Genomic DNA, 13,265 nt, shown 5'->3' with positions numbered 1-13,265 from the left:
TTCGTATATTTCACGTAATCGTGATTTCATCTTAGTAGCCATTCTCAACTACAAGCTGAAATGCCACAAAAGTCTAAATGCCATGTCGTCGTCGAAATTTGGTCTTTTATGGTCATTTAATTTTCCCACAAAGGGTGTAAGCTGGCACGATATAAAACCTCTCTTCAGCCACAGGTTACAAAAATTGAAAAGATGTTTTAAAATACATAAAAACGGATGACAATAAGTGATTATTTTTTATGAACACAGTGAGGAATAATACGTCCTTTTTTTTACAGAAAAGTAGATAGTGGACAACACCGAAGATTTTTAAATTTTTTTTATAGATTATTTCATATTACATTTATAAAATTAAATCACTTATGGTAATGTGAATGATGTTATAGTGTGTTGGTGATAATGGTGATGCATGAGAATAGTCGTAGTTATGATGAAGGAGGGATGATTAGAGTGACTATGGGGCCTTGTGGAACCGCAGGAAGCGACTGAAAATCCGTTAGGTGGCGGAAGTGGGAAGGACAAAAATAGATAGGACATGTGGTGTGAAGCGTTAGGGATGGAAGGAGGGGACGGATTTCATTATGGGAATAGGTTGTACAATACATGAATGTGTATGGAAGCAGGGTATCTGGATTGGTGTTTAGCAGGAGAGAAGTTAGATGCCCGGATTGTGTTTCTAAATTAATGTACCACATCTGAAGATGCTCTAGGAAGAAATGAATATATGGGAAGTGAATGAGTTGGTCCAGGATGTGAGGCAGGAAAGGTAGGTGGAGTGCATGTCTTTCCAAAATGTTGGCAGAGGTGAGGATGGGGCGAATGAGGGATTTATAGATGAGGATAATGGTAGAATGGCATAGACCCCAGGTGCAGCTTTAGTAGTTTTACTCAGTTTCGGACTTTGTGTTGGATGATAACGAAATATGTGTTCCATGTTAATTTTATATCGAGAGTTAGTCCTAAATACTGAGTCAGTCAGAGAGAAGATTTGGTTGTACATAGAGTGATGGAAATCTGGACACTGGAAATGACGAGTGCTGTGACCAAAGACTGGTGGCTTGACTTTACTATAGATTTACTTGTAGTTGCCACTATTACACACTCATTTAGGAAATTTAAGTGGGATTGGAGGGAGGTATGGAACAGGTGATTGGCCAGGTATGCAGTGTCAACAGGTTGTCGTAGGAAGTAGGTGGCAGTGGTGGTTTAGGAATGTCTGGAATGTACAGGATGTAAAGAAGGGGTGAGAGGACAGAGCCTTGAGGCACATCAGCAGTAGGGTGTAATGTGCAGGAACAGGTGTGGATTTATAGGGACATAAGTTGCGAGTGGTGATGGAAGGATGCTATAAGATGGACATATGCAACTAGGAATGTGTATGTATGTTGCCTGAAGAACAGTCCAGAATGCCATATCAATCAAAGGCTTTTTGTATATCAAAGGAGACAAATATGGCAAATTTCTGTTTATTGAGTTGATAGGAGTTAAGGTTGGTAATGCATAAAAGTTGCTCATTGACGAAATAGTTTGGAAAAAACCCACATTGGATGTTGGGGATCGGTAGATGGATTGCAAGGTGCTGACAGATATACAATGGATAAGAACGGTATCAAGAATTTTACTGTAAACTGAGTCTGGTAGGTCGATAGTTCTGTGGGGTTGGTTTATCAGTTTCTGGAAATAGGAGAACTTTGGACTTTTCCCACTGCTCTGGGTAATAATCTGTGTAGCGGATGATATCATAAAGGGTGGCAGGGGTTTCGTGATAGGCTATGGAACATTTCTTGAGGTAGTGATAGGTAACTATGTTGTGACTGTTAAAAGTATACCTGGAAGTGATAAATAGTATTATGGGATTTATATGGTAGTTATTTATCACTGAACTCTACTACTACAATGAAAGAGCTGGGGGGGGGGGGAAAACAACTAGAGATAAAACTGATCAAAATAAGTGCAAAAGATGTTCCTTAGTGTGGGTACCAATGGATCCATGTATATGAAAACTGAATAAGAGCAGAGTATGAGAGCAAAGTCCAAAGTGGCTCAAAACTTAGTGAATTTCACATGCAATAAGTAGGAATATATGCAAAGAACTTACAAGGAAACAAGAAAGCGATAATGCTTTCAAGTTTACTAATATCTTAGTTTAAAGGCATCATGACTTAATCTAATATTGTATTCACTAAGAGCACACATCTTTACAGATCAAGGGATGGAGCGCAACACCCCAACAGAAAGTCAACCTCTGCACTTTTTCAGAAATGGGGCAGATTTTTTTTTGTTTTTTTTGTTTTTTTTTTTTTTTTTTTTTTTTTGAGAGGGAGGTGGAGCCTGCTCCATTGGCCAATGAGGATCTGTAGAAAAGCCGCTAGAGTTACTTGCTAGTTTAGTAGGCAAGTTGAACGAGACGAGAAGTCCTGTGATACACTTTGTGACACCAAAAAATACGTGATAAGCGAAGGTCTAAACGTTGGTACTGCTACTTGGAATAGAAGGGAGTACCGATAGAGGTATTCAAGGTACCCTCTGCCACACACCGTCAGGTGTCTTGCGGAGTATGGATGTAGATGTAGATGTAGATGTAGATGTAGATGTAGATAAGGAAAGGGACTTCTTCGGCTTCTATATAGCATTAAAACCACTCTTCCATGCTTTCAAACTAAACAGTCAAGGCCGGAAAGGGAAATCTGTATGGCTACATGAGAAATACTGCTGCATTTTAGGGAAAATAAATCAAAATACCTTGTTCCTATCATCCCTCAAGTAACAGTGTATTTTAAAGTAGCAAATTAAGAGCAACAATATTTTCCCATCACAAGAGTTTAGAAAATGAAATAAATTATGAAAGGTGTCCAGTGCATCTGGTGATTTAAGTTATTACATGTACTTGGTCGTAAACGAAGTAGTACAGACAAGCCATGCAACAACATGATTTGTTCTGAACATTTCTTGAATGTCTGCAATGTCCATTTTGTGAACTGTAATACATACATCCCATAGAAAGTTGGTCCCTGCAACTCTCCGATACTTATATTCTGTCGTCCTCTTGATGCACGTGGTGAGTCATTAGCAGCTACCATTTTTCATGTCATGAGAGTCAACACAACACTTTCAAATAAGCCTTCTAAAGATTGAACTTGTGACATCACACTCAAGGGATTTCTTGTGAGCTTGAAAATCTTGCAAGGAAACTTCATAGTATTTATGACAACATCTTTCCTATGACCTAAATGCAGGATTATAAATTACTGTATGAGAATGCAGTTGGCTGCTATATTCGTGAGCAGCCATTAGATAAAGAACTAGGAACCCCACTTAGGATCATTGCCATTCAGCTAAGAAATAGTGCTGTGCTGCTCACAATGCATGCAACTTGAATCACCAATTTCCAGGTCACATGCTCACATGCTAGTTTTCATCCACAACTTAAATGGGTATAATGCTCACTTCCTAGAAGAGCCCTTGGCTGATACTGGTTGAGCAGAGATCAGGTTAGTGCCCTGCCTGACACGATTGAGAGATACAATTCGTTTTCGAAGAGAATCACCAAGAAAGTTACCCCGAGGTTCATTGACTCGCTGAGATTCATGCAGGTACCACTACAGAAACTTGTTAAAATGATGCGCCGGGAGGCCTGATGATGCAAAGTTTTAATCCATACCAAAGAAGGGGGTTCTCCAATACCAATATCTGGATGCATGGCAAAAACACAACAAAATCACACTTTCTGACATAACCATATTCTCTAGCACATTTTCAGGCACTGCCATATCAGATATGGAGTGTGGAGTATGGGCATGCAATGGTGTACGCCAGGAGTTCAACATCACTAATTAAAGACATATGCTAAACTTTATATGGACTTAGTTGTGCCCTTATTTGTAGATATTTTCGAATGATGTCTAATTGTATGCTTGGACAAAATGATTCAGATGGCTCTGAGCTCTATGGGACTCAACAGGTTAGGTCATAAGTCCACTAGAACTTAGAACTACTTAAACCTAACTAACCTGACATCACACACAGCCACGCCCGAGGCAGGATTCGAGCCTGCAACCGTAGCAGTCCCGCGGTTCTGGACTGCAGTGCCAGAACCGCACGTCTACCGCGGCCGACATGCTTGGACAAATATGACCTAGATCTTTCCTGATGGTACACCACGTCAGGGCTTTCGTCGGAAGTTAAGTTGAAAATGACACATGTCAACATGGAACACTTAACAGCGTAAATAGGGCTTTCATGATGTTTACATCCTAGAAAGATTTTTACAGCGTTATAATAATGCCATTTCCACAAAACTAAGGAAAATGTCAGAGAACATCGCGAAATTCACTTAGTTACCTGTTGAAGGGGGAGTTATGGTACAACAGATTATACTATCCAGCCAAATTTTAAACAGTCACAATCTGCAGAAAAGATTTCTTTGCTCACGAGATAGCTAAGGTTTTGGTAAAGTTCACAAAACCTGTTGATACTGGTGTGTGTACAAGTATATTGCACCATCCAAATTCCACATGTACTGGTTTTACTGTGAATTTACAAAACCTCATTTTGCAAATCCAAAATTACTTTATCTGGATACTGACAGCTGCCTGCACTGGGTGAAGGGTTGTGATCCTTATGAAGTAATAAGCATAAGTACAGACTAAGGACGTGCAGCGTGTGGCATCAATGTTCCTCACAGTTGAAGGCCACTTGAAGTGCCTCTATAGCAGAGTTAGTGATGATCTGGCCCCTGCCCCACAGATGTTACGGCAGTTCAGTATTCAAATGCACAGACATGAGGCGTGCACTGTCTTACAGAGGAGAACTGGCCTGTCTTGGCATGATAATTGATGAATCATTCTGATGGGATCAGAAGCCTACTATTCATTTGGCTGATAGAGTATATGCCTCTGTGTGTGTGTGTGTGTGTGTGTGTGTGTGTGTGTGTGTGTGTGAGAGAGAGAGAGAGAGAGAGAGAGAGAGAGAGAGAGAGAGAGGAAGTACTTCTTTTATAGTGTGAAGTATGCCTTTTCTGTACACCATTTGTGTGAGATGCAAATTATGTTTCCTGCTCACCATGTGTGCGTTATCTGTCCCATAGGTTAAGTTTCACTGCTGCTGACCATACAAAAGAGATCACACTCAGTGTTACGTCTTACAGGGGGGAAGCTGTAAATAAATGTTCCATGCCAAAGTGTAGCTAAAAATTCTACAAGTCTGTCAACCGTGCCAAATATATTCCAAGTTGCTAGATGAATAAAAATCCACCACCACTTCATAAACTATGAAAGTTGTTTGAAAATGTAACTTAGAGTATTCAGTTACCATACACCTCTGAATGAATAGTAGCTTATAGTAGGACTGAGGCAGTATCTAAAGTCAGGGCCAATAATCTGGAATTCTACACTGTTATAAAAACAGACAACACGTCTGAGCTGGACTGAGACATTGTAGAGTCAGAGCCTGTATTTGAACTCTGGGCCAGTATGTCCCAATATCTCAAGACCAGGTCAGTATGACAGAATTTCAAACTCGTATAGAAAGCACAATGCATCTGAGCTGGAATATGAAGTCATTGAGTTATGCCAGTATTCTCAGATGCCATCTTGTATTCCAGATCAGCCATCTTGGAATCTGATGTCATGTAAGGATAGTGCTCTTACTCCAAGTCTTGGACTGTCACATAATAGACCCTGTCCCAGTACCCCAGGTCAACTTGCATGAGAAAGCACCACATTGAATTTTCGCCAGTTTATATTTATGACCACAGCCCTGCTTCCTTGCCAGGAAACACACTAGCTTAATTGGGTTATTTTTGAATTTCCCACCAAAATTTGCATATATCACCTTTTCTACATATTGCAATTGGCCTTTGTCAGAGGGGGGAGGGGGAGGGTGTAAGGAAGTCCTGTAACTCATCAATGACATGATTGGTGACACACTACATCCTTGTTCTCACGTAGACTAGCTACTCAGGGTCTGGCATAATCCATAATGCATGGTGATGCTGCAGAAATTGGTTAAGCTGGAGTGGCTTCTCAGTGGCGGTCCACAGGGCTCTGACACTTGGAATGATGCCACAGAGTTCTTGCTGCTAATGTGAGGTGCTTATTGGATAGGGATGATGCATGGCAGCAACCAATGTCCATGGTTTGTGGCCTGAATTTGGCACTCCACGTTCTACTGCAGTTCATCTCACTGCAATAAGGTATCTAATGAAGGGGCACAGAATTGACTTAGGGATAAAAGAGCATTGTGGTAAATGTGACTAAATGAGGGATAGGTCGATGAGACACAACCCTGAGACTTTAAGGAGTAGCAAATTTGGTAACTGATTGAGAGCAATGCATGAATACAGTTAGCAGATGTTGATGGATAGACATGTGTGCAAAGCAGCATACATTGTTGTATAGTTTTTGCTATTCCAACTAAAATAGTGATTGTAGATGATGCTAAGTTCTGATTAATGTATCCTCCTTCTTCACTTTCACAAGCAGAGAGTTTGTAGTTTGCACGTGACAAAATATCATTGCTTCATGACAAATGCATAAACATATTGACTGGAGTCTTTTCATTGAAATTTAGTATATATTAATAACCTAGCCAGTATTTTATTTTAGTCCAACACTATGCACTGAACATAGTTTATCAGTAACAACAACAGATGCTTTATGTGGTCCAGTTACAACCATGCAAAAAACATAAAGTGGAATATTATGTGAAGTGATTACAGCAAGACTGTTAGATGGAGAGAAAAAACAACACACTGTATATATACATCATGGCACCATCTGCCACCCCCTGTAGACCACACAAGAGGTTACCTGCAGCTCCGCAAAGTGACGCAGCTGTCAGCTGTCAAACCACGCATAGATGCCTGCACGCATGAGGCGTCGACTTCCCATTCATACTTGATACCTGAGAATTCCTCTCTAAATACTTGTTCACTTAGGCACCATTGCTAATGCTACCAGGCGGCGATGCAGGCACTCAAGGGATGCACACCGTCACAGCCACGAGCCACTGCTGGTTGCTCATGCCTCTATTTTCAGGTCTACAGCCAGTGTTATACTGATGTCGCTGAACTGCAAGTCATGCTCACGCTGGTATCATACATAAGACACCTCCGGGAAACACATATCTTTACCGTTGATAACAGAGTAGCATAGGACACATTGTTCGTAGTGCGACAGGAGAGACACACCTAACAGTGCTTAACTGCAAACACCGCAGAATAACATCGAATGCGCTCTTCCCAGCGGTCCTAACGTGATACCCCACTCCATAACGCGTTACCCTCCCTGCTTTCAACACACACAAATGTTCCCACCGCTATGTAGAGACTCCTATAGCCCAGCACAAAGGATGTGAATGAATCGAGCATTATGATTGCCTCTTATCGAATTTACCCACAGTATTACTGATGCCATCAGTATCAAAGCACCATCTACATTTTCCTTTTTCTGCAGACAGGACTTTCATTGGTAAAATTATTTTGCACAGATCACTAAACAGTATTGACAGTTAAACCCGCAAAGTTGTCTATAGATCATCAAATAAATACGAGACTCACAAGTATATTGGAAGCCAGGAACATATTTGCCAGTGTAACTACAATTAAATATTACAATTACTGCTACAGTTTGACACCAATCGATGTACAGGTAATGTCTCCTCTTGACGGCTGGAAGAAATCTCAGTATCTATAGTGCAAATAATTGTACATGTAAAAAATCTCTCTCATACCTTTGCGGACAGTCATCCTCTCCAGTCATGCCAAAACATAAACCACAGTAACTTTACAATGCAATATGTACACATCTTACACAATGTAAGCTACAGGAACTTTACAATACAATATATACTCATTTTACACAAACAGTGCAGTTATCTTTTATATCTGTACAGCACCGAAAAAATTATGGCATGCTTACACTCACACTGGCTATATGTCACGATGCTCCTCAGTCATAGGGAAGCACTGTCTGCCTTTTCTTTCTATCTACAGACTTGACATTCAGCGGCAATAAACTATTTTACACTCATCGCCATATTGCACCGACAACTAAATCTCGCCAAGTGCCACACTTATCGTCAAATATGGAAAGACTCTTACTCAATTACACTGCTCTCTCACTGAGGACTGGAGCTTGAATATTAGAGCGTGAAACCGGGTACAAAAGCATCCCTTTTACATCAGAAAGCCGTCAGTGGATCGAAGTCACTCTCAGAACTGTTATGCAAAGACTTGCTCGTTTCCTCCCATCGGTACATATGCTTTACTGTTTCTGCCTGCTTGCTCATGTTTCTACACCTATCTCCAGACTCTGGGATTACAAGAACATATCTAATTTCACATAATTCGAACACAGCTGTATGCTACCGATCGCTCATGCAACATAATTCCGAAGATATAAATGTTATGATCACAGTTTCAGTTGAATGATGTTTGATAACGAGTGTGGTATACACCCTGTTGATGGGTATGGCTCTGGAAATAGAAATATCAGTACCATTCTTATGACTTGACATACTCTTCCCTATGCTATCACAGTACTAGATGTCAAATACACACCTTCCTTATCAATGGACATAGTTATTTCCTTTGCATATGCAGAATACAGAGCACAGCTGTCAACACCTAGCCCAAATGCACTGATTTGGAGGTGTAATGTAGCACTGTACTTGACTGCATCCAGTCACCTCCATATTTAGAGAGCGTTTGCTCTGTTTTCTGTATGTCTGTGTATAAGCATGCTTCATGGAAGGCTCGCAGGACCCACACTGAGTTGTGTCCGAATGTGGATCCACCATACATTATATCCAGAGCAGTATTGAGATGTGAATCCACGATATGCCGCATATGGGATAGGGTTTGAAGGTGGAGTCACCATGCATAATGCACAAAGTGCTGTTGGGATGCGGATCCACAATATACCAGATCTGAGTTAGCGTTCGAGTGTGGATCGGCCATGGACAATAAATGCTCACCGATGTTCGGAGGCGGATCCACCACATGTCACATCTGCGATAGGGTTCATGGGAGGACCAACCACGTGTTACGTCTGGACATGCATGCTATCCACCAGCGGAGGGGACTGGGTCCTGGAAGCTGTCGACGAGGCACACATAAACACAGACATACAGAAAACAGAGCATTTTTACAACACAGAACAAAAGGTTATGTCATCATCGCATGGATAGATCTGACATAAAATCGATAGAATTGCGAAAAATGACGAGGGATTAGGTATAAATTGACTGAATATACATCGAAATATGGGGAAATTGAGGAATACTTACGTATCTTCTGGTTCGAGAGTAACAGTTTGTACATGGGAACAAATATGTGGCAGCAAGAGGAATCCGAGGAAACGTCGCCATCGAAACTAAAGGAATCACGGAGGCAGTCAATTATTCTCTGTTGAGGCGAATTGACTACTGTGGTTGATGCTTTTCAGGAAGACAGAGAACCATCTGCCTCTAAACTTATTTGCATATGCGTTAAAGGATAACAGAGAGTGGAGGGGGTGATCGATTGAGATGGAGTTGCAATGAGGTACGATTTAATGGTTGACTGATGACGCATTCTAGTTGCTGGAGGTCAATTTTTCCACTGTTCTATCAGGATGCATCAGTCACGTGTCATAGCCTGCGTTCTACTCTTATACAGCCATGTGCTCTGTATGTGGTTTAAAGTGCTGTCTACTTGCGATCGTTGATGGTAAACCTGTCGGTCATCAGAGGATTTCCATCTCATGTGTGATGAAATGTGCCGCATTCCTCTAAACAAACTTTGATTTATGTGATGTACTCCATTCCCCCTTTCGCATCTTGGGAGTAAAATCGAGACTTCAGCGTCATAACTAAGTTAGCGATAGGTGTTTGTGTGGCAATGCAGGCCCCATGTACACATTTGCCTGACAGGTGTGCTGTGTACAGAGTTAGTGACGGAATGACTTGTAATTTTCGCATGTTGGACGCTGCTGTTATGCGTTTATCTGTTTCCTTGTAAGAGGTATTCGCCATTACTAACGATCATTTTATATAGGGGTATAGTATAATTTCCGAACCGTGATTGGATGTGAACATTGGATGCTATACATGTCCAGGAAGCTGTATTGTTCTCGTATCACACAGAGCCATTGTTTTAAGGAAGTAGATTTTTTCGTTTTACGGCTCGATAACATAGTTTATTGTAGAGAAACCGGGAAGAAGGATGTACAAGGTGTCATTCAGAAGTTTCAACACTGATTCATTTCTGAGTAGGTAATTTCTATCACATGACAGATACGACCATGCAATGCACAATTCATCCCCTTCTTCAAGATTCTGGACAATAATATATGCCAGTTTAGTAGCAATATCTTTTGGAATAGTAATATAACTGGACCCCTGTCAACCCAATTACTAGATTGTAGACAGGTGAGTACACATCAATCTTGAGTACACTGCGTGCCTTACTGGATCCCTTTCCCTGTATTCTGTAGTTGTATACTGTAGCCTCCAGCTCGGTAATACCGTGTTCTTTAGTCGAGAAGGACATAAAAGTTTCTCAGAGACGTGTCTGGACACTTCACAAAATCTGTAAAGTGATTACCGGTATCTTTGTTCCCTCCTGGGCTTGTGATTTGACACATAAATTTGTTACACTTCTTTACTGTACAGATGGAGCTCATCCATGTTAAACAGTCTATTCTAACTACCTTACGGTTATTTATAACTACATTGGTATTACCTTGGCAGTCTCCTTGCACACTTAAGTTTTGGCTTGACATTTCGTAGCTATACAGCTCCGTTTTATTAAAAATTCCAAAAAAAGACTGGATTTATACCCAGCTCCATAAGGTAATAATTGTCTACACGAAGTTACTGCAATTTCCCGGGCAGCTCTTCCATAGCATCACCACTTTATTGTCAACCAATTACACTTTATATGATATAGTCACAGGATTTTCATATTTCCTCAAAATGGTTTTAGGTTCTTCCTCGACATTTTTTTTTTCCAATCTTGCTCTTCCACTGCAGTATTGATCCGCTGTAGTGGAGATAGTGGCTTTGCCTTTATGCCATGGTTCACAGAAATGAACTTGGAGAATTTACCATGTGTATAGCTGCTAAATGCACCACACATACCTTTCTACAACATTATGGATCAATGGTTGTTTAATCGTTCACGACAGTCCACTTTATTACAGATTGCAACCACTATAATGTTGTCACTTGCAGACACCACATAACAGCCTTCTAAATTTAGAAAGCATGACCTGAAGATCACGTGACCAGTAGTGCCACTGTCTCGGATTTTAGAGTGTAAAAGAAGGCTCAATAGCCTAGGCTGATCAGTATTTTGTTACAGTGGAAAGCGTCAACATGGATTCCTTCAAAGTATTAACACACTACAGCTGTTAGGAAAGAAGAGGGGGCCAACCAACGAATGATTTGGCTTGTGTTCCCTACTGAAGAAGTTCAATTGTATTGTTCCTGAAATTGTTAAAATAAATATTACACTGAATATAGAAGACTGAAGCTTGCTGTGTGCTCTGTTAGTCAAGAACAGTTAAACAAGCAGTCACCTGTGATGTTAAAGAATGGTATGTGTGGTGCATTTAACAGCTACATATGTGGTGAATTCTCCAAGTTCATCTCTGTGGCACATGGTGTTAATGCAAAGCTACAATTTGTAGAAGAGGGGACCAATACTGCGACAGGAAGAGGAATACTGAAATAAATTGGTGAGGAAGCACTGACAACCATTTTGAGGAAATATGAGTATCCTATGGTTATTCCATATAAAGTGGAGAGCTAACTGGGACATCACAGGTGTTTCCTGGGATTTTGTGCCAGCTTTGTGCAGACGATTATTATCTTATGAACCTTGATGTAAAGCAAGATTTTTAATAAGAAGGAGATTAATGACTACTTATTATCAAGCCAAGACTGCAGCGAACAAGAGGGCTGACAAGGAAATACCAATGTGATTGCAAATAACTGTAAGAAATTTGGAATAGGCTCTCTAATCTGGATGAACTCCAGTTGTAGAGTAAAAGACTTAGAGGGTGGTGAGAAACAGCCTGAAAAGATTGTTGCAGGGTTGGTTGTGCTGAGAAATAATTATTAACAAAAAAATTCGATACCTCGCACTGTTTCCAAGTAAATCAGCATTGAAATTAGCGCATCATACAATTGCATGTGCAAATTCGAGCGGCCCACTGGAGGCGGCGTCGCCAAATGTGTTCTTCATTAGGTTTCATGATACCAAACAAGTAAGCAATACAAAAATTGGACTGGGGATAGTAATAGGTATCATACTCAAGTCGAAGACTGGTCAGTCTCATGCACTGTCATCTACACTACAAGACCAACTGACACTAGAATAGTTCATTTACGACCTTAAAATTGCATTCCAAAACCACATTTCACTCTTTGTGTGGCTGCTGTCTTCAGGTGTGGTGTAAAAAATCTTCACAACCTCCATTCGACTTAATCAAAACTCCAAAGAATCACAATATTCGCACTTGAGTCAGCCAATACTCCACTCTACATTATTTCATGACATGTAGCCCAATCTCAAGCTTGTCACTCATTCTCTTGAACCCAACTTCAATTGTACTTCACTTTCTTGCCAAGTGTATATAAAGAAAGTACTAATACATTTACATAATTACATTCCTACCAAAACTCACTCTCTCATATTGAAAATGTGTTGTACACATAGCGAGACAATTAATTATGTTTTTCCCAAACACAGTTACAATACAACTGCACAAAACACATTAAATAGAATTAACACTAATATCTATAAATCTCTGACAAGGATATTATTTCTTGTTATGGTTCTTAATACATAGTGACACCTAGTGGTAGTTAGCAGTAAATAAATTTTCGGTTGCATTATTTCGCTTCCACATGACATGAATGTGCATCTCCTGTCATTTGCACTACTATTACTCACGCTCATTTGCTTGTTACACAAGCAGAGCAGGCATTTTCAGAACATATTGTGATGTGATCCGTTGGGATATTACATATGCCCCTCTCCCATTTGTTGTAAGTTTTTCCTGATTTGGACTAAACACTCTAGACATTGTTTAGCTCATACTATAGGTTTCAGGGGTGAAACATAAGCAAAATACAAAATGTTATGGCCTTCATTTTTATAATTTCTTTCAAAAAGGAAAGACAACTTCCTCCTTATACGTCTGTTTTGCCAGAACAAACACCATTTTATTTTAACTCCAAAATCGTTTAAAACAGAATGCATAAGAAAATTGATAATT

This window comes from Schistocerca gregaria, chromosome 2, assembly GCF_023897955.1.
Source record: "Schistocerca gregaria isolate iqSchGreg1 chromosome 2, iqSchGreg1.2, whole genome shotgun sequence".
In the NCBI taxonomy this organism is placed as follows: domain Eukaryota; kingdom Metazoa; phylum Arthropoda; class Insecta; order Orthoptera; family Acrididae; genus Schistocerca; species Schistocerca gregaria.
Note: the sequence above shows the minus strand (reverse complement) of the source record.